Below are 27,654 nucleotides of genomic sequence, written 5' to 3' on the forward strand. Positions count from 1 at the left end.
TACAAGCAATGAAAGAAAAGTGAATAATGGAGAAAGGGGTGTGTTTTCTTTTCATAGTTTTGTTTCGTATTAAACCGTGACGTCTCAAAATAACGTCAATCTACAAATTCCGTGACATCACCGAGAAAGCAGAGCCTCCTTTGTTTTTGGTGGGTGTCGTCGTAGACGCTATGCAGGAAAGAGAGAGAGAGAAAAATAAAGCATACAATAAAACACGCGAGTGCTATTGTCATATAGAAGAACATAGGGAATACCACGTGAGTAACACCGACAACAATTAAATTGTTAAAAGCGATAAAACCCCTGTGCCAGGACTAAAAAATGACGAACGCTTTTAACATTTTTGACAATGAAATGATGCGTGGTAATGTCATCGGGTGTTTCCTTGCTTAGGCTGCTGTACCCTACCCAATGTTATGTGTGTTGATACGATGTGATGAGTTAGTATGGCAAGCGCACGAACGTAGCAGGGCAGATGTTCAGAGTTCATTCAGAAGGTTTGTGACCGTGAAAACGGCACCCTGAAAAAAAGAAAAAAAAAGACAAGAAAGAAACAAAACAAGAAGAAGTAGAAGAGCAAATTGAGGAGCAATTGCAGTTGTTGATTCCCCTGGATTGCAATTACTCCTCATGTTAGTCCCCTGGTTCCAAAAGTTACTCCTCAGCACATCAAATCGTCCCCATAAGCTTCGCATAAACTTCCGTGCATGTATAGTCCCGAAAGGGAGTAATGGTTGTGGCAATGCTTCCCATCCCCAAAAGAAGCAAAATTGCTCTTTTTTTTTATTAGGGTGTGGTGAATTCAAAGAGCATTGCCGTCGCTGTGGCAATGCTTGCGATCTCCAAAAGGAGTATGATTACTCCTTTTTTTTATTAGAGTGTGGTGAATTCAAAGCGCATTGCCGTCGTTGTGGCAATGCTTGCGATCTCCAAAAGGAGTAAGATTACTCCTTTTTTTATTAGAGTGTTGTGAATTCAAAGAGCATTGCCGTCGTTGTGGCAATGCTTGCGATCTCCAAAAGGAGTAAGATTACTCCTTTTTTTATTAGAGTGTGGTGAATTCAAAGCGCATTGCCGTCGTTGTGGCAATGCTTGCGATCTCCAAAAGGAGTAAGATTACTCCTTTTTTTATTAGAGTGTTGTGAATTCAAAGCGCATTGCCGTCGTTGTGGCAATGCTTGCGATCTCCAAAAGGAGTAAGATTACTCCTTTTTTTATTAGAGTGTGGTGAATTCAAAGCGCATTGCCGTCGTTGTGGCAATGCTTGCGATCTCCAAAAGGAGTAAGATTACTCCTTTTTTTATTAGAGTGTTGTGAATTCAAAGAGCATTGCCGTCGCTGTGGCAATGCTTGCGATCTCCAAAAGGAGTATGATTACTCCTTTTTTTTATTAGAGTGTGGTGAATTCAAAGCGCATTGCCGTCGTTGTGGCAATGCTTGCGATCTCCAAAAGGAGTAAGATTACTCCTTTTTTTATTAGAGTGTTGTGAATTCAAAGAGCATTGCCGTCGCTATACGTAAACGCACGCCTCCCGTAAGTGGGATGAAAGTTAATGCTATGCAGAAGTAGGTGGTGGTGGTGGTGGTGGTGACGAAAACTGCCGTTGTTGGCCTCACTTATGTAGGCAGCGTCACGACTGAGAATGAGACAGCCAGAATGAGATGATATGGATAACAGAAATAGGTAAGCAACCGTAAGGCAAAACGGCCACCTGACAAATTGGTAGCACGTCCGTGTACCACAATTGTTTTCCTTTCCGGAACATTTTGTCAGTCAGTAAAAACCAGTAAAAGCCTGAGAGGGCGATAAAGCGACAACAGTGTCCCTTTCCCATTAGCGAGATATTTACGATGCCCGAAATAGGTGTCCTCGTCGGCAGTTCTGTTGCTGCGTTTTCCATGCACACGCAGTTAGTTATGAGACCACTGTGGGCCGGTCGTATTTTTTGTTCTCTTGCGGTCATGTTCGTAACGACCTTCACCTCCACCTGAATGCCTCGTAAATAGGGAGACAGCTGCGTTCGAATCGCTGCGACGTCGTTACTCTTGATTTTGCATCAGCGCCTGCCTCGTCGGTAGGACGTAAATAATCGACGCTGCCGAGAACATGCATTCACGACAGATGATCTCTCTCTCTCTCCTTGGATTGGCTTGGATTGGATTGGCTTGACAATCTTGGCTTGGATTGGAGCTGAAGAAGAGACTATCAGATCACATCCCACTCGTCCTGAGCGGATTTCTTTCAACTTTAATGCGCGCGTGTTTTGTACAGTTTAATTTCCACACAGACAGCTTACTGACACAATTCCCACGAGAGATAATCGAGAGTGTTTCCCTCACTGGCATCTTGTGAGGGTCAGCTTCTCTGGCCTTTACAATTGTTTCATCCCACCTTGTGTGTTGAAAGATGAAAGTCACTGAAAAGGTTAGCCTGCTGTAGGACTCGAACCCACATCTTCTGGATTACCGGTCCAGGGCTCTACCGGTCCACCACTTGCGGAAAAACTGGCGCCGTCTGTTGGACGCGGAAGGAACTATAGTGCATCCTTCGTCCGAGAGTGTTCGATTAGAACGCTCTTGAAATATCGCAGGGGTTTCGTTTGTTTCTTGCCGTCTTGTTCACTGTTTCTTTGGGTGTTTGTCGTTCTGATCGAGGAGAGTGAGAATTTCTGTCCATGATCGAGGAGGACGGCATCCCGTTACCGTTCTTGGAGTTCGGTGGACAGTATTTTTTTTAACATGCTCTCATCCTAGTTCTAACCAAACGCGTTCGCCGCCGGGGAGCCTTGGCCCACACAAAAAGTATATAAATGGGTACTATGTCGTAGACAGTATCAGGGAGTTGGAGCTGCGTCCAAGAAGGTTCCAGTCGTGAAGTGCGAAATGACTGTATATATTGTAACTTGTGGCGCATAGTGAATGAGTATAATACATATCGCCTTAATGTCTTAGTCTTATTCGTATCGTCTTAATATGTAGTAATGTATAGTGTGAGAATATAATGTAAGTACAGAATGTATATAATGTGTATAGTCGGTGCTTATAATGAATGTAGTAAATGCATATAGTGCTACAAAAATTTTCCTGGGTGCTGTTCTCAATGAAGACTGACTCATTACTTTGTTCATCATAGGATAACTTCACAGGTTACATTCTGATAGTACGATAATACATGCACAATTGTTTAATTCCTTCTTTTAGGCCTTGCTCTGGGATATGTACCAACTGGCCCCGTACACTCTGTGTCTGTTTGGTTCCTTCCCTGTGTCGTGTTAGGCCGCATTTATTAAGGATATTTTGAAATTACTAAGGTAACAGCATACATAAAATATCTGCTCAGCAATGTCCACCATGCTGATGGGAAAGGCCCGATCAAGTAATTCTGTCACACGTCGGATCACGCGTTCAACATGCACTCTTGCACTAGCAATTTCTCTTGTACTTTGAACACTCCTCTTGGATATTTGGGCTTCTCTTCTCGTCCTACTTATAGTGGACTGTACACTTCAATTCCTTGGGGGAGGTACGAAACATTGAAGCTCTTATCTACCAATATGACATCACCAGCTTCGAGGCGACCTAACAATCATCTACTCTGCATTACGTCCACATCAGATATGAACCCACCGCCGAGAAACAAGGCTGAGAAACAAGGCTGATGTAACCTTGTGGGTCACAGTCAACAACTGATTTATATGTGTTGTAATGTTGATAACGCGAAAAAGTTTGTCTCTGTGCCTCTGGCGATTCTGACTTCAGTCACGCCGAGCACTAATCTTGTATTGGGAAGCTTGCGAAAAGCTTTGGGTAAATTCGTTTGCGCTTCCTGGACGGCTGGAAATGCTGTCATGTCTCGCAATTCTTCCTGTTTTTTCATAGCCGGAACCCACGATTCGGGCTTTTGAGGACATAACACATCGCACGGAAACCTAAAAAAACGCAACTTCTTGCCCTGCACATACTAATTCGTACAGCCGTAAAAGCTTGCAGCAGCGGCGAAATGGCGTTTGTTTTCCAGCCAGTTCGAAACCCGGCGGGAAGCACGAGGGAGGGGGGATGTGCGCATGCGCCGTATCTTTTTCGCAAGTGGCGGATTGAGCTAAGCTGACACGCCTTCTCAGCGACTTCCAGGGTGCGTCATCTGAAGGGACAAACCAGTCACTCTCTCTCACTCATCCTCCTTTCACTCTTACATTTTTGCACACTCATACACACATTCATACGACGGGATCGACGCAAGCGGCCAATGTTGAACATGAGAGAACTGATGTTCTGAGGCTCGAACAACATAGAAGGGCCTTGTATGTGATTGTCCCTTCTATGTTGTTCCATCCTCAGAACATCAGTTCTCTCATGTTCTTGTGTGTTGTTGTTGGTTTTCGTGTCCCCGTCTCGAGGTTTTCAATGCGTATCAGTATCACCGGCACGCTTGCTCCATGACCGTCCTTTCTATTTATAGCGCTGGGGGAGAAAATTTCAGTTTAGGGGAGTAAAGTGAAAAATAATTACAGTCTTGGGGAATAGAGGCTATAATTACACCATTTACTCCACCTTCTTTTTAGCGTGCAGGGGCGGTAGGGCATTAATCATTAGCATACTTTTCTCTCTTGCTCTTTCTTGATATGCGTTTTCCGAGCGGTCTGCCTCCCACGCGGAGGCATGTTGCTCGCGGAGGATAGGGCAAACTGGGCCGACTTCACACGGTATCGAGCCGACATTTCTCTCGAATCGACTGAGGAATACCATCGTGACAGAACATCCGGCACTGAGATTGAAGGCCGTGTCACCTCCAACTGTTGCCGCAGAATGCGGTTATTCGTTCAGCCGCAGCCGTGGCTGCTTGGTGGGTTCCATTCCTACCACCAGCTGTGCTCTCTGAGGTTTTCCCCTAGGTTTTCTGAAGACTCTCCAGACAAATGTCAGCACAGTTCCCCCTGAAGTCGGCCCAGGACGCATACTGACCCCCCCTGTCTCACACTCTTTCCTGCTGTCCTCTCTCCATCCACATCTGTACGTCGCTCATAACCACAGCTGCTTCGCGGCGCTCACACGAAGTAAAAAAAAATGCACTCCTCAGGTTTCTTTAATGAACGCCGAAGTCTCAGCACGCCGTCTTTCACGCCCGTCATGAAAGATGGCGCTTCGGAGCCAGTTTTACCCAATGGCAACACGGGACACAACGCAACGCGCTGGATCCGTAAATAGACCTATACCTAACGTTAACAGAGACACACGAAGCAATAACACGTTGTTAATGACAACACGAAACGACAACGGAGGAAGGATTTATTCGTCCGCCAAAATTATCACTCGAGGGCTATATTGAATACGCGGAGCAAACACGTACTGCGAGCCCGGTATTAAGCAGAAGACGCCCGAGATCGACTTGTGGAGAGCGGAGCCGGATTTCGTAGAGCGCCCTGAGTCAATACCCTATGGAGAGGATGATCGAAACGGGTCTTCTTGATTAACGGGATATAGGGGTGCGAATCCGACTTTAATTAATTTGTGACGACTACGAGGGCGATAAGCGGAATTATTTCGTCCGCTGGTTTCATCGGCCAGTAAACAGAGGTGAACCCAAATGAGAAAGGTGGCTTCACTTGGACGGACTTCATTTGCTTAAGACGGAGGGGGGGGGGGGATTGATCTCAATGGCGCTTTCGGCAAGATGAAATACCTGGGTGAAGATTATCACCTCGCACGCGTTGGATTGAAAGCGGAGTTTTGTGGGGTGGTTTCGGTTGATGAAGTTGAAAGCTTGCTTGCAGTGATTATGGTTATAGTGTTACGAAACTGGGTTAAAGGAGGCGGATAGGCGATGGAGACGACTGATGACTGCTACAGTGAGTGGTGATTTAGAAGAATCATGTAGGATTTTAAGGATACTCGAGCTTTGAGTCGGTTTTTAGACAATACTTGCGAGAAGTTGAATTTTCTTTGTAGCCGCAGATTGAAGTAGGTTAAAAGAATTTTGTTGTGAACTTCATTTATCGCTTCGATACACAAAATGGCAAAATGATCTGACACCAACCGAAACACAATGCGGTCGAAGTTATGATGCAACTTCTGGCAAGCTTCGACACTGCCTATAACTACTAGACAAGGGAATCTACTAATGCTCATGTTAGACAAGCACCACAGTGTATGCTTTCGTGTACACAGTATGCACACTAAGGGCACAAAATACCCACACCGAAAATTACCGTAAAACAAAAGAAACTTTTTATTTTCTTAGTTCTTCGGCTTATTCGTATTTTTTGCCCTTAAAATGTTGTTCAAAAATAGGACAACAAAAGACCAGGAAGCTGTAGCTACGCTTTTGATCTTCATAATAGGAAAAGTTCAGTGAAATATTCTTGTTTAATGAAGAAGACTCGAAAGAGCGATTATTTTTCTTCGTGTAAACCCATCGTACTGTCCTCAGTCTTGCGTGTGGCAGATATTGTGGCAAGAACATGCAGAGCGTGTTGGTTTGCTTGAAATACGTTATTGTGTCAATTGAAATAGCTAATGGTAACAAAGACTAAATGGCAGTTCAAGAACTGCGTATTGTAGTGTGCGACCTCATGAGATCGATCCAAGCTACTTAAACGGAAGGCTATCAAAAGCTTCCTCTCGAATACTCAAATTACACTCCCTCCCAAACTCTCCGGATTTGGGAGTGCGCGTATGAAGACGTAACTCGTAACTGTTGAGGCAACATTTCGCGACTGAAATCCACTTCACTGACTTTCTGGTTTGTTAAGAATGCAGCGTCGAAAACTAAAGTGCTAAGCAAGAATACGCCGAAGAACCTGCAGTATCGAAATAATTAAACAAAGGTCGACATTAATTGCTGCGCTTAATTCCCGGTACATTAGCAGACCGGTAACATATCTTTTACTTCTAGTTTGTATTGTTGCATATTTGACTAATAAGATAAGTCATGAAAAAAGTGAGCCCATCTTACTTAACGTTTATTCCACTATTTCCTCTAGCCTTAATTTACCAAATCCCCTTATTGTCGACTGATTAGATGAGTCACAACCATATGTGTTGTCATCAAGTAGAACTACTACTGTAGGACTACGATTGATGACTGATTAGTGTCAGTATCCAACTCTAATTGATAGGCTTCTTTCGCGCTACTTTGCACTTACGAATGCGCACGACATTGATGACTTATTCTAAATTAGCAATTGTATAGATTAATAAGCCAGGTCTGGCACCTTTCGTGACATTGGAGTTACAAAACTCCACGATCCCTGTTGATATAAGGTGGTGACTCACAATAATGTCAAGGCAGGCATTCCTACCGCGTTCACGAAAATTAAGGTAGTGTAAACACGATGGCAATCGCTAGGGTCGAATCGAAAGACACGCATCATGGAATAAATAATGCGCAATAATGCCACTGCAAAATGCAACCTGGCGATGGTTGCATCACTGAATCAGCACTGACCGGGTTCAGCAGGGGCTCTACTGAACGCCAGCTAGGCAGATAGACCGCTCGTCTACCCAACGTTACCCCCCCCCCTCCTTGAACGCTAGTTTCTCGACTCGTACCTTTAGAAATGCGTGATCGCCGTATTCCATGAAACAAGATGGCTAAACATATTCATAGAAGTGAAAATCCAGCCAAAGAAAGAAAGAAAGAATAAAATAAAATAAATTTCACCAATTGTAAACATCCCCATGCATCCGAAGGTAATATTACCGGAGCCCCAAGCGCTGCAAAATTTCCGCCGCGTAATGCACTGTTCTGAAGCACTGTTGCAAAGCTTCTTTCATACAACGCGCATACTAAAACAGAACGACAACGACAAACAAACAGGACAAAACATAGACAGACAGAACATAACATACGACAAGCAGTAACGGCAACGCGTTGTATACAGTCGTATTCTACGTCGCATTCAGTTCCTCCCATTCATATAACTTCATTCAACATCAAAATCGACATATGTCCCCGCTCTCAATTCATTGCAACCCACCAGACCATCGCTTATGATTTCATGCGGGCGAACCGCCGGTAATCATCCGCGCCGTATATCCCACATTTTCCCACAGCCCACTATGCGAAACCGGTCTCTTTTTTTTTTTTGTTAATCCAGTGCGTGCAAAAAAGTAAACAAACAGCGCAGCTGAACGAATAGAAAGGACAACGCGAAGGACGACAAGCAGTTTCCTGTCCCCAACCCGAAAAGAAGATTGAGTTATGAGTGGGACGATGGCGATACTTCCCGTTGCGAGCTGTGATAGAGATAAACGAACGGAAAGCATGGACGATGGGGGATTCCGGTTCGGTTAATTCGCATCTGGGTGCGGTCCCTGCTCGTTTTCGTGGATGGTTGCTGCGATGGACTCGCTGCTCTTCATCACTTTCGCTAACGTGGGCCTCTGTCGGCCGCTTTTATTCCAGCGGGGGGAGGGATGCGACGTGCGTGGTAGTGGACATTCTTTATCTGTACCCGCTAATATAGATCATTGGCGGCCCGGACAATGTGATGTCCGTGCTTGTTGTGGTCGGATTGTGCGCTGTTCCATTGTGGGGATACCAATTAAATGACGGTGTGTCGAAGTACCGTGTGGAATTTTCACGTTCCCACAATTCAAGCAATATCTGCGCCGTACAGCTTCTTGGTAAGCTGCGAGGGAACACCTTACTGACCTGCTGCCTGCAAAACGGCGGGTGTTTGAGTTCGAAGCATTTCTCTTCCGTAAGAAATGACATGTATATATTCATCCCCGAAACCCTGAGATTGAGGGACACACACACACACACACGCACGCACGCACGTACGCATACGCATACACATACACACACACATACACACACACATACACACACACATACACACACACATACACACACACATACACACACACATACACACACACATACACACGCACGCACACATACACACGCACGCACACATACACACGCACGCACACACACACACACACACACACACACACACACACACACACACACACATAAATGTGATGATGATGTGGTGGGTCATTCGCCGCTGTTATGGCAGTACACTGCCCAATTGTGCTTGAGGAACACAGAAAACAATGCAACACCCAAATCTCAAGGTCTTGAGTATGGATGTCCGTCAACAACCGCCCGCATGCGTACTTGCCCCTCTATATGTTACGTCCGCTTGTTCCTCGACCCATGTAAATGGAGTCATTGGAATGTAATGATAATATGTAATGCAAACATTAAACACTTGTTGAGTACTTCTCAAACGTTGTGCAAGGTTTATTGACGTCTCCGGTTGTGGCTGCGTAGAAGCTCTAGCATAGGGGATACAAGTTTGATAAAGTGAGTTCGTGGTTGATGAAATATCTGAAACTTGAATATTCTCTCGCATCACGGAATTCAAAGTGTGCCGTTACATATGCTCATTTAACATATTTTGTTGGCTTGCACTTTTCGTGTCTGTGAAGGTTTTTCCCGAAAGGTGGATGTACCTACTTTCTGCATCAGTCTCTTCTGAACCGCGTGGGTGAATCTGCTAAGATTCTCTAAAAGGTAGATCTCCCCAAGAGGGATAGCTATAATATGCAGTGTGCGTCACCACATCATAGCGCTTAATCTGGTGGAGCACTAATATCCCGCCTATACAAGGTGTCCCAGCTAACTGCAAACATATTTAAAAAAAATATATATCACTTTTTCCAAGATGAAATCAATTGCAATATAGCATATGCTGAAGGGCACTCCCTAGGAGGGCATTAGCAAATTCCAAAGGCAATGTCTTAATCAACTTTCATTAATTAACTTTTTAATTATAAAATCTACAAAGTTGTCCCAATGGGAACATCTGTTCCTTTCGGTCACCTGATATCGTAGCCGTTTTCAGAACAAAAATCCGTTCGATAGATCGCCCGCAAAAAATTAGTGAAGGAACGCCATTTTTTTCTTTATTTTGTTCATTGCGCATCTTCGCAGACGCGTCATGGGTCATGGGTCGGAAATGGGTCATTTTTTTTACACACAGTTTCTGACACAGAAATATCTGCTGCGCCAGTCAGACGGTAGTTTTGGAAGTCATTCTCGGCTTATCTCACATAAATATTCTTACTACATATACGCCAGCGAAGCTTCAGCAATATATCTGCTTGTAGAGTGCAGCCCGCGCATATTTATTGATTTCCGTGCACTTCCCGCTCTCTGACCTGACCCCACGTGATGATCAAGCAACCATTTGCCAAAGTGGTTCTTTTACAAAAAGAAAAGAAAAAATCGTTTGGAAAATTAGGTGGTCTATTATTGAACCCAACCGAACACGCTGCCCCCATTACGATCAATAAAGAAGACAATTTATTGCGGACAGCTGTATAGGGCCATCGTTTTTCCTGATTTCCGACATGCCTAGGCAAAGATGGACATGTCTCGTCATCGATAACACGTAATGGATTGCCGACGTGCTTCGACGGCCAGCGAGGGATTTCGAGAGCGCGGACACGCATAAGCCGCACTTGCGTCGGATTCCCCATTCGGAAATCGTGCGAGTATTCTTAGCAGCATCGTTCGGGGATGGGTGTTTCTCGTTATATAGGGTTCCCGTAGTAGGGCCATTTTAGGGAAACGTAGAGGTTTCCCGACTCCTTCTTACGAAAGGCCAATCAGGATGCGGTGGGTTGAGTCGTGGAGGGACACATTTTGCGGACGCATGACTCACGATAGCCTGAAATGGGGTCTTTTCTCCAACTCCTCCTTCGAGTGTTCTGGCGACTGTCAACAACCAGAGGCCACAGGTTCGATAAATGAGCTGCCCATCCCGCAGGAAAGCCACCGTCGATGGCGAAGATGGCGGAGTGGGTGGGTGGGAATATGTTTAATGCAAAGTAAAAAAAAAAGAGAAGGGAAAGGTTAGCCACTATGTGGGCTTGCTACTCCCTAAAGCTTTCAAGCAAACCAAAGAAGATACAAACAGCTGGGATACAGAAAATTATGAAAAAATGGGCGTAGTGGGGGGGGGGGTATGTTTATTAAGAAAAGAAGAAAGGAAAGGTTAGCCAGGCGGAGTGGGCTAATTGGTACATCTTACGCAAAGCGAACGAACATTGAACAGGGACAGTGCGCCTGCTATCGTGTAGCAAGTGTGCTATTCTACCAAGGTTGATAGTATAATATCCGACTATCTAAAATGCTGTTATTAGATTACAGTGATCACTCACTCCTCCTCCTCCTAGCTCTTACTTGATCACTATCAATATCCCATGATCTAGGTTGTTCCTACTATATGCCACAGTGCTGCTACTATCACCTATACTACACTACCGAGGATGCATTGATCCTCGGATAAGTGCTTCATGCGATTGAAGTACGAATCCGTGCACGAGGATCCGCCTGCAAAATATGCTCTCTCGTTTGAGTGATGTTTTTCTTTTTACAATTTTTTAGTTCTTTTGGCGTCAAGGGGCAACGAGGTTTCGGTTCATAAATGCGCCGAAAGAAGACAAAAAAAAGTATACACGCATGTGTATGGCTTGTTGCACCCGAATGTGCAACAAGAGATAAAGCATCTTAACAGAAAAACACACACACATACAGACGAGATGCATATTTATGATGCGCCGTACACCATGCATGAACTTAGCGAAAACGACGCTCTTTAAGGCCGTGTGCTGAAGCTTGGAATTTTTTCTTAATCCCGGGCTAGAAAGAATTTCAACGAATCGCAACATATTCGGTGCTGAGCTATCGCGAAAATAAAGGGAAAATTCTGACGTTACTATCTCACGATCTACCCGTCAACAGGGTTCCTTCTCGCTTCGACGCCCAGCTCCGAACAGTCAATCTTTTTTTATTGCTGCCTCGGCTGCATTATTTGCATATCCGCACAGACGTTAAGCTGGCATACAGAACAAAGGAAACGCTATGCGTCTATGAGTCGGCGCTTGTGTTTGCTGGCGTTTTCTTTCACCTTTTTTCTTTTTTTCACCCAAGATCGCATAACAGGAAGTGCTTTTTAGAGGTAGTTCCGAAAAAGAAAACTTTGCAAGAAATTTGCAAGTCTACGGCGCAGACGAGCGAAGAAGAAGAGCGAGGTGGGGGAGGGGGAGAGAGAGAAAAGCGACGTTGACTATTTTATTCCTTTAGGTACTCGAGGGAAGGAAAGGATCATCGATGCCATCTGTTTGCATTCGCCCCGTCGGATCGGGACGCGTTGAGACAGCAAACGGGGAAAAAGGGGGTGGGGGAGAGGGAGACGACGGCTGCGAGAAACGCATTCGGCCAAGGAAGAAAGGAGAAAAAAGGACGGCGCGCACGAATGTTTCCTCTGCAGCAGAATGACCCATCGAGGTGAAAGGCACGAAATGATTGTCGCGGTGTGCGGTTGACGGCTGTTTGCATGCACGTAGGTATACTCGTGTGCCTCTGTGTGTCTGTGTGTGTGTGTTTCATAGCGGGGTATTACGTTGTGTACTTTATGTGTCACGAGGCACTTTCTCTCGCGGATACGCATAAGAAGAGAGAGCCTTTTAGGGCTTAGCGTGAAGGTTTTCCTTAGCGTGGAGTGCCCGGGGGCTGCCGGGGTTACTAGACGTCAGATCTCTATCTCATGTATTATGCAACTGTTGTACGCAGCTAGGTTCGAAGGAGATTGAAAGCTGCTCGAAGGTAATCTGCTCGTGTTTGTCTTGTGACCTGACAGACTAGTGAGAGATAAAAGGTTATCGCTGTTGTTGTAGGTGAGGCAGTGAGCGAAAGCAATGATGCTGCTTCGGCATTTATAAGTGAGATGACCCAAGACTTGCAAGTAGCAAGAATGATAAAGTATTTAATGAAATAGCAGCAGACAGAGATGAACGGAAGCAGCCGCTCCGAAAAAACAAACAAACAAACGAAAAGCAAAAAAAAAAAAAGGAAAAAGAAGAAAAAGAAAAGAAACGAACAGAACTACGTGCACGCGCGCACGTCTTCTTCTTCGCGGCTGCTACAATAAGGAAATAACGTTGCGGTACAGAAGCAGCCATTAATGAAACGGAATTAATGAAATGTCGTTAGAGCTGCTTAATAATGAAAATAAGAAATGCAATGAAGTTTGCGTTTCGAATATGGCACAATTAGTTTGGAGGGTTTCCGAAAGCATGGCAATTAATTATCTTGTCGCGCCTTCAGTGTGAAAGATTCAAGTATTTTATGTTTAGATATAGGTACCAACGTAGGTACCAGTATGCTCTACATATCAAGTGGACATTGTCAACCGTCTATTCTTACAACAACGGGAAGAAGAAATACCTGGCACGCTTCTATATAGAAGACTTCATATATGAGCTCACAAAAGATCCCTCTACTGCATTTTACCATTACCACTACAAAGAAGAAAATTGTCATCTCGTGCACCACTCGCACTACGTTAGTGCCCCCCTCCCACCCTCAAAGTACAGGAGGATTTGTACAAAGTATAAATTATACGAGACAGACAACAAAATTCAAAATCTTAACCCTCGTCTCTTCGCTAGAGAATACATCGTAGAACGTGAAGAAAAAACAATGTGCAAGTTTCCGGCGATGCAGAATCAAAAATAACAAAGACGGTTAAGAGCATCAGCTGTTTACTATATACATTAAAAACAAGACTTTCGTGCAGTAGGCTGCACTTCTTCAGGTTTGAGGACCTGTTACAAGTGGTGAAGCATATATAAAAAAACCAAGTCACATGGTACAAGAGAAAAGGTAAGGGTGAAGAGAACTATAAACGCGATACAAATATCAACAAAAATGAAAATGAAAAACAAAACGCAGACCTTGTCGAGCCACCTCCTACTGATTGTGTTTTGTTTTTCATTTTCATTTTTGTTGATATTTGTATCGCGTTTATAGTTCTCTTCACCCTTACCCTTTTCTCTTGTACCATGTGACTTGGTTTTTTTATATATGCTTCACCACTTGTAACAGGTCCTCAAACCTGAAGAAGTGCAGCCTACTGCACGAAAGTCTTGTTTTTAATGTGTATAGTAAACAGCTGATGCTCTTAACCGTCTTTGTTATTTTTGATTCTAGAGAATACAGTTAGAATGAACGGCAGTTCTTTTACAATGGGTTTCTAATGTGTTAAGAGAACTCATCCTTTCAGCACTTCTCAATTAGCACCTCCAATGTGGGTACAGCAACACTCCACAGTCCTGTATTGTTAAAAGTAGTCGATATTTCAGAGTTTTTTAAATTCCTTACGATAAAATATTAAGTCATAACAGTTTTTAAAATAAAAAAAATAACGATTTCTAGGCCAATTCTGGTAATTTCTTGAAATGTTTAAATGAAAAGCCTTACAGACAGGTCAAAGTGGGGATGGAAGTTGTAAAAAAAAAAAGAAGACTGCATGGATGGGTGAGTGGTTAAGAAGGAGAAAACAACAACAAACAAACCGAAAACGAAAATAGAGCAAAACAGGAACACCGCTAAGAATACTGACGGCATTGCCAGCACTATCCTCAAGTTACATAGAACTTGATTTTGTGTGAACTTTATAAGCATATTGGGCAAACATAAACTGACGTTCAGCCACATGAAAAGTGGTCTGTAGTACCATTCACAGGTTGTCCTCTCGAACTGAAAGACCAACATCCTATTCTAGACCGCAGAATCGAGTAAACTTAACACGTCAGTAGAAAAAGAAAGTAATGACGTTTTTCAACGGTGTTTCCAAAGAGCACCATCGGAAAGCCTTTCACAACAACAACATGTCAGCACTTTTCGTACCATCCTTATATCATCTCGAAATGTACATTCTGTTCTGTGCATCAGTATGAGGACGCCTTCAGTATCTGCTCTGAGTACCCATTCAGAACCCCGTGTTTGCTCACTGTTCCATGGTATCCAACATGTTTCTTTTGACGGGTGTTCCGTCACATAGAACGCGGTGTTTATTATACTTGGTGCTTCCTGCAGTGAACGACGGTATTTGTGGCTGATCGTTGACTCTTCTAGCAGGAATCTAAGTGTATTTGTCCGTGTTGTACACAGGGGCCCTTAGTGTGAAGTGTTGTTGCTAGAAGTAGATGTAAAACCTTGTACTCAACACTCCAAAAGAGTTGTGGCTTAGAAGCGTTTCTGTACGAAATGTTCCGTCGACTGAATGGGTAGTTGAAGTCATACCCTGTGAAGTCTTCGACAGTGACAGGCTTCTGTTTCTTAAGTCTGTTATTTTTCTTCTTCCTTTTTCTGTTTTTTCCCCTTTCAGTTAACACATACCTCCTTGTAGGGCTGTAGTGTCAACACTTCGAGGCCGAAGCATTATTATGTACCGCATTACCGCGTGTGTGTACTCTGTTCTTTCTGACCGGCTCTTAGAAATCATGGCTCACTCTTTCACTTAAGAGCCGGGCCAGTAACGCTACCTTTAGCGTGCTGACGACTCCAGTTTTGAGAAACCTAATGAAAGAATTTGCCGTCGTCGGCCTCAAAGAGGTAGGCAACGTCCGACTAACGCTCTAGGGCAATGTGTGTCCTGGGCCGACTTCAAAGGGAAATGTGCCGACATATGTCTGATAGCGTCTGAGGAAACCCCAGAAAAAAAAAAAAAACACGACAGCACAGCCGGCAGTAGGATTCTAACCCGGGTACCTCACAGCCTCCACGTGACGTGGCCAGTGCGCTAAACACTGGTAAATAAAGTCAGAGAGAGCTTATGTCCGACAGTCCGTCCCACCATCCGACGTTGGTTGTCAATCTACTGTAAAGCGTGCTTTCACTGCAATGGTGTAATGTAACCAGGAGAAGTGTGGCAGAGCATTATGTCTCTTCACGGCGAAACGTTCTTCCACTCTTGAATGGAGTCAGGTGATGGTGAAGCAGGTCGCTCGAATTTGCTTAATTTACACCTCGAGAACACTAAGTAATGCGTACCAACTGAAAATTAGAAAAACTGAAGCGGAGGGGCCAAGATGACAGGGAGTTTTCTAAGCGAATCGAAAGTTTTATTGTACTTGGACGACTTCCTGTAAGCGGACCTTTGAAGATATGACGGGTGTGTTCCGCGATGACTCCAGTAGAAGGCTTAAGAATGTCACCGTATATCAGCAAAGCAATCCTTCAGCCACAACTAAAGAGAAAAACAATGCTGTCTCTCCAGGCTTTCGAACCTGCGTAGACACGCGCGAAAAGCAAAACAGACAAAGCGAAAGATCGGCTCGTCCACCGTTTTCCTTTTCCGCCCTTTCCGTGCACGCTGCATTACATGAAATGACATCGACTGTCCCTGAAGTTCCATCAGCCGCATCTCCGCCGTTAAAAAAGAATCAAAGAGGACACGGGTGCTCTTTGTAACGGAATAACCCACAGAGTATGCTGTGTACCCCACCCCCTCTCCCATCCCTTTTTTTTTTCGATTGAGCGTCAGAAATCGCTTCTCCTTTGCACCGGACGGCGTCTACAATGCAGTGATCGTAAACGCAGCCACGTCTCGACGGCACCGGCGAGAGAGATCTGGGTCGTGAGAGTAAAAAGGGAGCTTTGCTTCGCTTACCGCTGAAGGATATTATCTGCCTGGCGCAAGGAAACCGTGCCATAATGTTTACCCGTAGGGAGTTTCTTTATGGCGGCGTTGCAGGGAAGATTAAACTCATCTAGTAAGTGCACGAGGATATGGATGGAAGAAACTAACACGATTAAGTGTGTGGGCGGAACAACGAAAAAGGTACGGAACAATGCCACTGCTAAGCGGGACAATATCCTCCGCAACGGTTCGAACGCCTCAATCAGTATCCTAATTTCCCGCAGTTTGGAATCTGCGAAATATTCGCAGGATGGCCAAAATTACCCGCGATAGAACCTTCTTTAACTGACGCTTATTGTTCATGCGTAATAATATTCATCGCTAAGAGCGAAAGGCAATACCATTCACAGCGTACATGCAAACCCACGCTATAAAAAAAAAAGTAGCTTTAATAATTTTGAGGATTAAATGCGTTGGTAGAACCATTCGTGTCTTTCGGGGCGAAAGTTCAGGGGACTGCGGAGTGAATTTCAGGGCCACGGGATCAAAATATAATTGCAATCTACTGGAATAGACGCAGGAATCGCTCCCAAATTTACTACCTATTTGATAGAACTGATACTGGAAATACCTGGGAAGATGCGGCGTAAAAAAGACTGCGTTACGCTATATATCGCAGTATTTTCTACGCCATATCTTCATAGATATAATAGTGGATATGACTTACATGCCCTATTACATATATGTATATGGAACGCCTCTGGCACGCGGGGCGTTTCGAATGCTGTCACACGGGCGTCTTCGAACTCCATCGGTCGGACTGTCTCGATCCAGTCGTCGACGGATAAACGCAATACTCCATTGAGACCTATCAAGGCCTTGTGCTACTTTCCTGAAGTAGAACCCTGTAGAGAAGAAAAGTAGCAGAAATTCCCACCAACAGTTCATCGAAGCATAAGAAAAACGCAACGAAACCAAGATGTACAACCACAAAGTAAAATCACCGTCACCAAGTTCCTAACAGAGTTCCACCGATCCCCAAAGTGTCCTCAGAATTACTTCTCAACAGTCTGGCTTCGTAGCAGCACAAAAACTTTCTTGAGTACAAGTTGGATCCGAGAACTTCGAAGGCCCTCGACTGCCACTTCAAGGTGTCCGTATGTCGCAGGTATACCAGTGACTATCACGTTAATCTTTCTGGAACTAAGAAAACTTACTCCTCGAGCAAACATATGGAACGTACACGTGCCCTGTATCGTTACGTAATGAGCGAGAAGCGCTAACGAGCGAACTGGAGGCGTTTGGCGCGGGAGAGGGATAAAAGGGAAAGGATGGTCCGCTTTATACGGCCCTGTAAATTAAGGTCCCTGGCTGTGCGGAGACATAAAACCTTCCACTCTTCCCATTTAAAGGGCACAATAGGGACAGCTAAAATTTATGACTCCCACCTCAGAAAGCTCCCTCGAGAGAGAGAGAGAGAGAGGGAGAGAGAGGGCAGCTCAAAACGTAAGCATAAAATAGGCATTTAGAGCGGTGCGGTACTGTCTTGGTTAGGGAAGGCGACCAGTGCTAGAAGCACGCGTTCGAGGTTAGATTGGGTTAGTTGATTTTTTATCTATCAGTTGAGTCAAAACTACCATTGGCTGTAATTATCACTCGTATTCAGGAGTTGCTTGAGTTCTCAGAGGCGTCTCGCTGATTGAATTAGGCTCTTGGGAAAACATGGAATGAATGTGAGCTTTGGGGACCGAGACGCGCTGCTCTTAGAGAGTTTTAGCGGACCGTTGATAACGGTGGCTTGCGTCGAACCGTATCAACCGGATCCAATCAGTGGATAAGATTCTGAGTCACGCGCGACTACAATTGGTTCCGATAGACACGATAACCTTATCAACGGTATACTAAAACTCACTATTAAGGCCATACTGTTGTTGCTGTAAGGTTAAATAATTATTCCTGAGTCCAGGGCTCAGTTCGTTGTGATATTGTAAATACAACTTCACCTTGTGTTAGTTTCCTGAAGCGGCAGGATGACTGGTCATTTTGAGATGTTAAGTGTAATAAACATGAATCCAATGATCCAACCACTCAATCAATTCAATCAGTCATGCAATCAAGAAGACCATCCATTAAATCACTCAGTGCAATACAATTCAGTCATGCGGATCATTTCAAGAATAGACCCACACAAACGTCCAGAGATACGCTGCTCCCAACCTTTTATTTTCCAGTGTTATCTGCTGCTTTTCCACCTTTTTGCAACATCTGTTTCGGTTTCGCTTTTTCTGTTACACTTTTTCCTGACTGTATTCGGAGCACGTGACCGCAATTTTTTTTTTGCGAAGCGACCTATTGCAAAAAAAAAGCAGCATGCTTTCTTTTACCTCCGTCTTTACTTTTCTTTTCTTCTTTTGCGGTGAACGGGAAGCGGGACAGGCGCAGTAGACCAGCGCATCCGAATTCTGTGCCAAGGGAATGGGATAAGCAACCTCCGAGGTCGAACATTCTTTAAAACTCAAAAGGCCATGGCACCATTGGTATTACGTGCTCTCCCAGGCGGATTGCGGGTAAAGCAAACGGAAAACATTTGCCTCCTCGGCAGTTTTTAGGACCTCCAGCGAAACGGGAAAGAAACCGTTCTCTGTTTTCCACCCTGCCTTCTCTGTATCTTCTACCGTTTCTTTTGTGGCTCTGTGGTATTTCCGGAAGGCTCTACGTAACGTGGTTTTGCGCTTCGGTTCATCGTGTTGTGACAGGGCACACTGCAGCAAGACTCATGGCATGGTATCAGTTTGAGAAGCAAGTTTTGATAGATTGATTGAAAAAAAAAAAGTGGAGATGTTAGTCCCAAAAAACTCGGGATTGGCTACTCCGGGAGGCGTTACTTAGGGCTCGCTATACATAAAACAAATGAAGGAAAAAGAGGGTAGGGTAGAAAATAGAAATTACACAAATCTGTACACTTTGTGAGGCACGCAGGCCCAGTAAGATTATTGGGACTCGTATTTAAAACGATTTTTTTTTGTACATGCAGCGGCAAGCTTGTGTTCGGTCTCCACATCACTCGACTACAAGCCAGTGATGTCGTTGTGAGATGAAAGGTGAGCGTTTCTTTCTCTGGGAGGTTTGGTCTAACGCGGAAACGACCGCGGCCCTAGAAATCACACGTCACGAAGCGACCGTTTCCGCAGTTGCCCTTCGACCAATGAACAAGGGAGAGTGCTAACAAACGAGACAATTTTGAAAAATATATTTTTAATACGAGTTCTTGTTCGGGATATTTAATGATGATGATAACAAACGGTGAAAGAATGATGAGGTGGATTAAAGAAAAAGATGAGGTTAGTGCGTTGAGGTTGAAGGATGAGGTTGGGGTGACATGATGGATGATATACTTTGTACAGGCATAACTCCGAGCATCTATTCATTAAACCAGCGATCCTGTACAATCCAAACAATTAAAGGTGCGAATTGGCAGGAGCAGATGACGCTTTGCAGAAGGCACATTTGAAGCTGCAAACAATGCCGTCATATCAGCAAAGAGCACTCCCCGAAAATGTTCACAGCGCGCGAACTCTGGTGAGGTATTTTATGTAATGGCACCGAACAGCGCACGAACGGCGTCTTCAAAGTTCGCGTTCTTATTTTCCGGACTTAAGTCTTCCCAAGTTTATATCGCATGTGATGGTGCATGCGACCTCTCCGTTGTCATAATCCACAGCATCTGCCCCAAATGACTCCTTAGTATCCATTAAAATTTTTAAGACTTTCGACATCTAAGCCATATAGCTCTGATATGTCTTTAAAGCCACAGCCCATTGCTTCCACCTACTTCTCAATCCCCGGCTGGGAATAAAAATTCCTACGTCGCTCTACCGCGTGATTGGCTGACTTTCGGGAAATGAAATTTTCGGCCCAGACAACATAACATCTCCCCGTGGGCATCTGTTCGTAAGGGCTGCCCTATATTCCCTGCCCTACCAATCGACTGGTCCTAGCAGGGACCTATTAAGCCCCGATGTCAGCGCCAGATGTCCTTGCGAAGGGGTACTCCGCAAATTTGTGGTTATTTCGTCCCGGTATTGGCTGCCACGTGGGTGGCTCGAGGGTATGGCTTGAAAGGATTGTGCAACCGGCGATCAGGTTGCGGGAGGGGAACGTATAATGGTTGCCATCTCTGTACTCTGTGGTTGAGCTGCGTTTGGCACACCGCAGATGGATCTGGATTGGGATTAGGACTGGATATGATAGAAAAAAAGATGGAGATGTTAGTTTTTTTTTTTAAGTTCGGCGTTAGCGCCGTGACGCAACTATGGCTATGAGCGACTTACAGACGTGGACATAGGACAGCAAGAAGGAGTGGGGGACCAGGGGGTTAGTCTGCGTCCTGGGCCGACTTCAGGGGGAACTGTGCCGACATTCGTCTGGAAAGTCTTCGAAAAACCCGGGCGAAAACCTCAGACAGCACAGTCGGCGACAAGATTCGAACCCGTGTCACTTCCCAGTCTCGGCGTGGAAAGCGATCATCCTTCATCATCACGTTCATTCTACGCAGGGCATTCTTGTCGAAAGTTATTGGTTCGAACGTATCTGGCTTTGCTGGTCGTTCCTGAACACAGGGGAGTGACTAGTGCAGCGTCTAGCGCGCATTATTTGTGACAGGTATACAATTTCTCTAAAGGGATGACGTTGACGCACAATAGCCTTGAACGGTGCGCCCTAGGGTTTTAACAAGTTTATATCGCTCATACTCATACTGCTGCAACTGATATATTGAAGTGAATTAAAAAATATAAAAAAGATACGGAAATGCAGACTCGATCAACATGTATGCGGACCACTCCGTGGCACTTGTCGCTGCGCGCTTCATCCTAATGAAAGATAATGAAGCAAAATTAATAAGAAATGAGTCTAAAGAAGATATATGGTACCCTGGAAACAAATTAAAGTGTCGAAAGGCTCACAAAAAGTCACTCAAATAAGAGAGAACCCAAACGCATCAGATTTTTTGAAGAAATTGGTATTAGAGCATCCACCCGTTGAATGCGCTAATTGTGAGCTTATCACCTGACGAAATTCAACATCGTGCACGGAACGTCCGTGATCAAGGACGTTCGGATTTGCTCCATGGGTCTTCTCAACTTCTTAGAATGAAACTGAGGGTAAACTACGGTGAGCACACGATCGGGGACGGGAATGAAAACGAGCTCCAAAGGCGCAGAGCGATCCTAAATTACGTCCTAATCGACCCAAGTTTTTACTTGTGCGCATACACGCTACTAGCGTCAACAGTAATTAAGGTAGCGAGTTGAGCCGCGGGGCGCCACCATGCCGTGAAAAACTGCCGTCTGCAAAACAAACGATTCCACGATGTAAGAAGGAAAGGAGGAAAGCGGGGAAGAAGAGGGAGAACAGAAAGAAAAGGGCTCGCTCTCAATGTCGTCGGTGTAAGTATCGAATCCATTTAATGTCGAGACGGCACAGGTGCGTTTGAAAACTGAAGCGCCCTAAGAAGGTTTTTTCCCGTTTCTTGACCTAGGTAACGGAAGTTGGAGCTTGTTGTATTAAGCATGAAGTAAAAAGGATCACGCACCTGTCACGCGCCTGTCATTCCCGATATCGTGACTCGTATGACAGCGATGGTAACAGGTGCGTTGATATTTGAGTTCATAGTTTACAAAAAAATAAAAAATAAAATAAAATTAAAAAATGGATTGGGTCGTTCTTATTAGAGTGGAACTCGCGAAGCCCGGTTCATAGACAGGAAGCACAGCCCTTCTACAAAGAAGAAAGCGCCGCCTTTGCTTCTGTTCCCGTAAAACATGCATAATGGTTTACTTCTGTCACCTCTTTGCAGTGGCAGATAATAGTTCAAGTGTAGGCTCTCTTTTTTCCCCCCCCGCACGTATCGTGATAAGGGTATTATACCTCTGCCACACGGGCAGTCTTCAATGATGATTGAAACCAAAAGCCATCGAACATATTGCGTAGCTCCACCAAGTGTGCAACCTGTCAACTTCTCGAAGACCATTGGATCCAGTGTTTTTTGAGAAGATGACACGCTAAACGCTTGATGGCGCTACGAGCGATGTTCAATGGCCTTTGTTTTCAATCATCATTGAAGACCGTCCGTGTTACAGTGAAAACGGCGAGTAAGAATACATTGACCTAAAGTTATGCGCTCTGGTACTTGAGATGGCAATGTAAGTCAATGTCCGCGTCCACGTATGGTGGTTGGTTGGTTGGTAAAATAACGAACGTTGGTGAAATAACGAAATAATGGGAGGTTGAATTCGCGCAAGCGAATTCTGCTACCCCCCCCCCCCAAAAAAAAAAAAGTAAAAACGGTACGATTGCATCGCAGAAGGTGCGAGCGCACCGCAAAAGTTCACGGGGTGAGCGTCTCGACCGCGACCACGCAGGACCGAGCGCGCCGTTCACGTCAAGGATCATAGTAATGTCCACGCGTCCATGTATGTTTGGCCATGTAAGTCACTTTCAGCTGTGCTCTGTGACTTCCTATGGTTCAGACAATTTGCCTCAGCTACCAGCTCATTAGTTGACAGGGTGCTCTCACTGGAAAACAGAGCTCTCCAGCTCTCCCCCAGATTCTCCGAATAATATTTCTCACAGCAACTTTCCTTTTTCCTTCCTTTCTAATAACTGCATAAACTGTTCAAAATTTTAATCGCACGTAGAAAACGTCTCCTGCAGCCATGCGACGACGACTCGTGGCTCGAAAGCGTTCAAAAGAAAATATATTGTCCTCTCCCGATTTCCCTACTTTTCTGGACGTGTTCTCCCTTCATTTGATAGCCGTCTCTGAGATAGTGCATGCTTTCAAGGTATGCCTCCATGAAATGAAGGAACATAAAACCGAGAGCTGCAATTAACCTCCATGGTAAAGACGTGCATGTTTATGTATGTGAGGCATTCATCCTTTTACTTTTCTCCTAGTTTTAAATACCACACTCGATGCAGCTCTTTAGTCCAAAGTGAAGAGCGACCGATTCGGTGTTCGCTAATTATAGGTGCCGTCTCGCAGAGAGCTTATTATTTAATACGAGGCATTGAGCTCCTTTCGATGTCGGTATATTTATTTACATTGCTCCTTCTTTTTTTCTCTCTTTTTTTTTATTATGTGATACGTAGGACGCACTCGAAGCATATTGTAATGGGTAATGATCTCTTGAACTTCAGTAGTGAGACGAACCTTTAAGATGATATATAAAGAAAGCTGGTAATGGTTCGGGATACTCGGTACTCCGTTCATTAAATAATCTTTTTTCTCTAGTGACGGAATAATCAGCTGGTGATAATTGACCTTAATTAGAACTAAGCGATAATTAAGAGTTATTAGGAGATACTTTGGAAGCACCCGCCGATGAGGCTACCCAATCAACATCACAAATTAAAGTTGTTGTTGTTTTGGAAGCATATAATTAGGGGGAAAATGAGGTTGAATAAAATATACGTTCCAGCTTGATAGTGGTGTTTTCTGAATGTTGTTTGAAGCAGAAGGAATTGAGCATGTTTGCGTTACACGGCGGCATATCAATATGCCGGGCACATAAAATCCGAGATTTTCGTTCGCGATCACAGTCAAATTTGAAACTTTAGAAGCATTTATAGGTTTAATGGCAAGCTTTCGTGCAGGAACTAGACTTCATCTGGTGAAAGAATATTGACCCGCAGTGCAACAAACAGACAGCACCAATTAGAGTATATGGCAAACAAGCAGCAGCTTTTTGTCTTTCCTTTTTGTGGGGCTCGTTCACACTGAGGGTTTATTATGGCAGTAGCAGAATTCGTCTGGTGACCCTGGGTCATAGTCACGATTTATTTGTTGCTGTTGTTGTCGGGTGACGAATTCAGTTTCTTCTCTTTCTTTGTATCACTCAAACTCATTTTCAAGCAGCAGCCGCTTGTTTAGTATGTATTCGACTACGTAGGCTTCTTGTTTTACCTGATAAATTTTAGATCGTGCTCGAAAACTTCTGATTAAAACTAGATGTTGCATTTTTTCTTTTACAAATCAATCAGTCTATCGATCAATCAATCAATCAACCAACCAAAACTAGATGTTTCTAACCTTTTAAATTTTATTGTTACGACCCCTTTGGTTGACTTGATGGCGTTTTTACAATTCTTTCGCGGTCGGACTTTTCCACAGGGTTTCAACTCATCGGGGTATAATGCGAACGAATGTAGAATTTTAAGCGAAGTATAGATGCGGGGTAGTTGGCACCTACTTTGCACGCTGATGCAATGCAGCAAGCGAACGTGAACTAGAGAAAGCGCAAAAGAACACGGCCCGCTTTATTTTGCAACGTTACGTCGCACTGAAATTAGGAGCCTCACGCCTGCATTTTTTTTGTTGCTTGATTTGCATAAAATGGAGCGCTGCGGCGGCTGTGAAACACGCAGTAACGATATAAAGCATGGGAGGAATGTCGACCGTTTCGCTATCAAAGGTAGGGATTGTCTAGACAGTCGTCCAGACAGATACTGTCTCGGCCCTTCTTGCATATTCGGCCATATTGAAAGCAGAGAATGCAATGCCTCGACATATAGCAGCAGCAGCGAATAGTTTTTTTTTTTAATTTGACGAAAGTGCATGCTCGCTTCGGTGAGTTCTACTTAGCCGTCATGCCTGTTTTTATTTGCACTGAGCCAGTGTGTCGTATAACAGCTCGTCTTTGTATGTATCCGAGACATGTGCTTAGTGAATTGAACTTTCTACCGATTCACTCTACGATCTATACCTTAGACTCTAAAGCATAGAGTCTAAAGACCTTTGAAATTGTATCGAGATTGTACTACACAAGTGTACTTTGGCACATTAAGTATCCTAAAGAGAAACATTGAAACTGCTGTTGATGAAAGTGCAAGCTTTCTTGCAGTAGTCTGCATTTCGTCAGGCACAAAATTATTTTGTACGTGACCAAATGCTGACTACTGCAAAAAAAGCGTGTACGTTAATAGACATTGTTTTAGTGTTTTTATTTTTGATCACTTGTGATGGCTGCACTTGACAAAGGCTCTACATTCCTCGATTGCTGCTCTAAAGTATAGATAATGATTCTAATGTAGATGGAAGATACGGCTTTGGAGAGATAACATGTGTACCAAATGTATACACCTTTTATATACTCCATGCAGCTCTTTAGTCCAAAGTGAAGAGCAGCCGAATCGGGGTTCCCTAATTATAGGTGCCGTGTCGCCGAGAGCTTATTCTTTAATACGAGGCACTGAGCTCCTTTCGATGTCGGTATATTTATTTGCATTGCTCATTCTTTCCTTTCTCTCGTTGTTTTCTTTTTCTTTTCATTTTGTGATACGTAAGACGCACTCGAAGCATGTTGTAATGGGTAATGATCTCTTGAACTTCAGCAGTGAAACGAGCCTTTAAATCCTCTTAGATGATGTATAAAGGAAGCACCTGTGTATACACCTTATATTGGAGAGGAGATGGTACCTTGCACCCGATCACCATTCGAATCCTCGGAAAGACAAAAGGACGGAATTGAGCACGGAGTCAAGATATCCCTCTCATGTCATCTGCGGAGGCCGCGGCATTTTCAATACTGGACGCTTTGAGACACGTCTCCTCGTTGGCAACCAGGCCTTGGACGCTCTTGACCGATAGTCTTTAGGCGCTGGCACCTTACTCCGCTAAAGTCATCACTGACACCTACACCATGATGATCACCTTGTGCTCCGAACTTGTATACCTGGGAGACACGGCGTGAGGTTCCAGTGGATCCCGAACCATGTCGGACTTTCTGGCAATGATCCTGCTGACGCTTTGGCTCGGCGTACCCACGACACTGAGCAGCCGACTGTCCTTCCCCTTACACTCTCAATCTTGATTTGTTGATTTGATTTCATTTTATTTCCGAAGGAAATGAGGGCCAGGTACAAAAGGGATCTTCTTCTGAAATCTTCCAGCTGAAAATCGGCCGCTTCATTGCCAACTGCACGCAGCTCTTTCAGCAAGAAGCTATCCGCACCCGTGGCTTCCTGCGATCCATGGACCGATAATCGTCCATCTTGTACATGACGGAATCCCCCGCAGCGCGCACTCGTTGCTTCAGCTGCTGTGGCCAAATGTGGCACGAACTCCACTCCTCCTGTTTAAGATGAGCTAACTACCTTCTCGTCTTCGACCCACGTGTCATGTAGAAGCAGACGCGCAACACATTCTCCTCGCCTGCCAGCTGCACGAAGGACAGCGGTCCAGTCTCTGGCGCCGTCTCTCTCATCTGAGCTACGCAGAGCTTTTCCTCACGGTGCTACTTGGCCCTACTGAGCACGCTGAGGTCACAACCGCGCCGCTACGGTTTCTTCGGGAAGCCGGACACATCCCTGATGAGAAAGGGTTAAAACTTGGACTGGTTGGTGATTCATGGTTAAAAGGGATAAAACCCTCAGTGCAGGGAAAGACGAGGACCTCACCCTTGTCTGAGTCCTCGTCTCTTTTTGTGTTCCGTCCTCGTCTTTCCCTGCACTGAGGATTTTATCCTTTTTAACCATGAATCGCCAACCAGTCCAAGTCTTAACCCTTTCTCATCAGGGACGTGTCCAGCTTCCCAAAGAAACCGTAGCGGCGCGGTTGTGACCTCAGCGTGCTCAGCAGGGCCAAGTAGCACCGTGTGGAAAAGCTCTGGGTAGCTCAGATGAGGGAGACGGCGCCGGAGTGCAGGAAAAGATGAGGACCTCGTCCTTGTCTGAGTCCTCGTCTCTTCTTGTGTTCCGTCCACGCCTTTCCCTGCACTGAGGATTTTATCCTTTTGAACTATACATCCCTGACGTCTGCCTCCAGAGCGGCTAGTGCCTGGGATGTCTTCGTCTATATTGCTCGAATGCGTTCTGGTTCTATTTTTCTTCTTATTATTATTTGTTTTGGGGAATAACACGCCTCTTGGGGAGGGGGGCATGGTTAACCTTTCCCTTTCCTTTTTTTTTCAACCATTAAACATGTCTCCCGACCACCACACACACACACAGCATCCGCCCGACGTTGTTTTATTGAACACGAAACAAGTTTCAGCTAAACTTTGCAGACAGACCGACGCGTCATCCATAATATCCCGTACAACGCAGAGCACCACCAGCACAGGATGCCTCTAACTTCTCTACGCATTATGGCTGTCCTCTGGGGTTTGCCATTTGCAACTCCAATAATCTGTCAGATGCGTAAATTATG

The 27,654-nt window shown here is 44.7% G+C and overlaps 1 protein-coding gene across 1 annotated transcript in view; it reads left to right on the forward strand.

The window, feature by feature from the left end:
• LOC135367121 (neprilysin-1-like) overlaps positions 1-27,654 on the forward strand; it is a 288,929-nt gene that overhangs the window by 180,517 nt on the left and 80,758 nt on the right. Inside the window, exon 3 of the transcript XR_010414366.1 lies at positions 19,480-19,546. The gene's annotated coding sequence lies outside the window, so the exon portion shown is untranslated. The remainder of the gene's footprint in view (positions 1-19,479; positions 19,547-27,654) is intronic.

This window comes from Ornithodoros turicata, chromosome 8 (assembly GCF_037126465.1).
Source record: "Ornithodoros turicata isolate Travis chromosome 8, ASM3712646v1, whole genome shotgun sequence".
NCBI lineage: Eukaryota > Metazoa > Arthropoda > Arachnida > Ixodida > Argasidae > Ornithodoros > Ornithodoros turicata.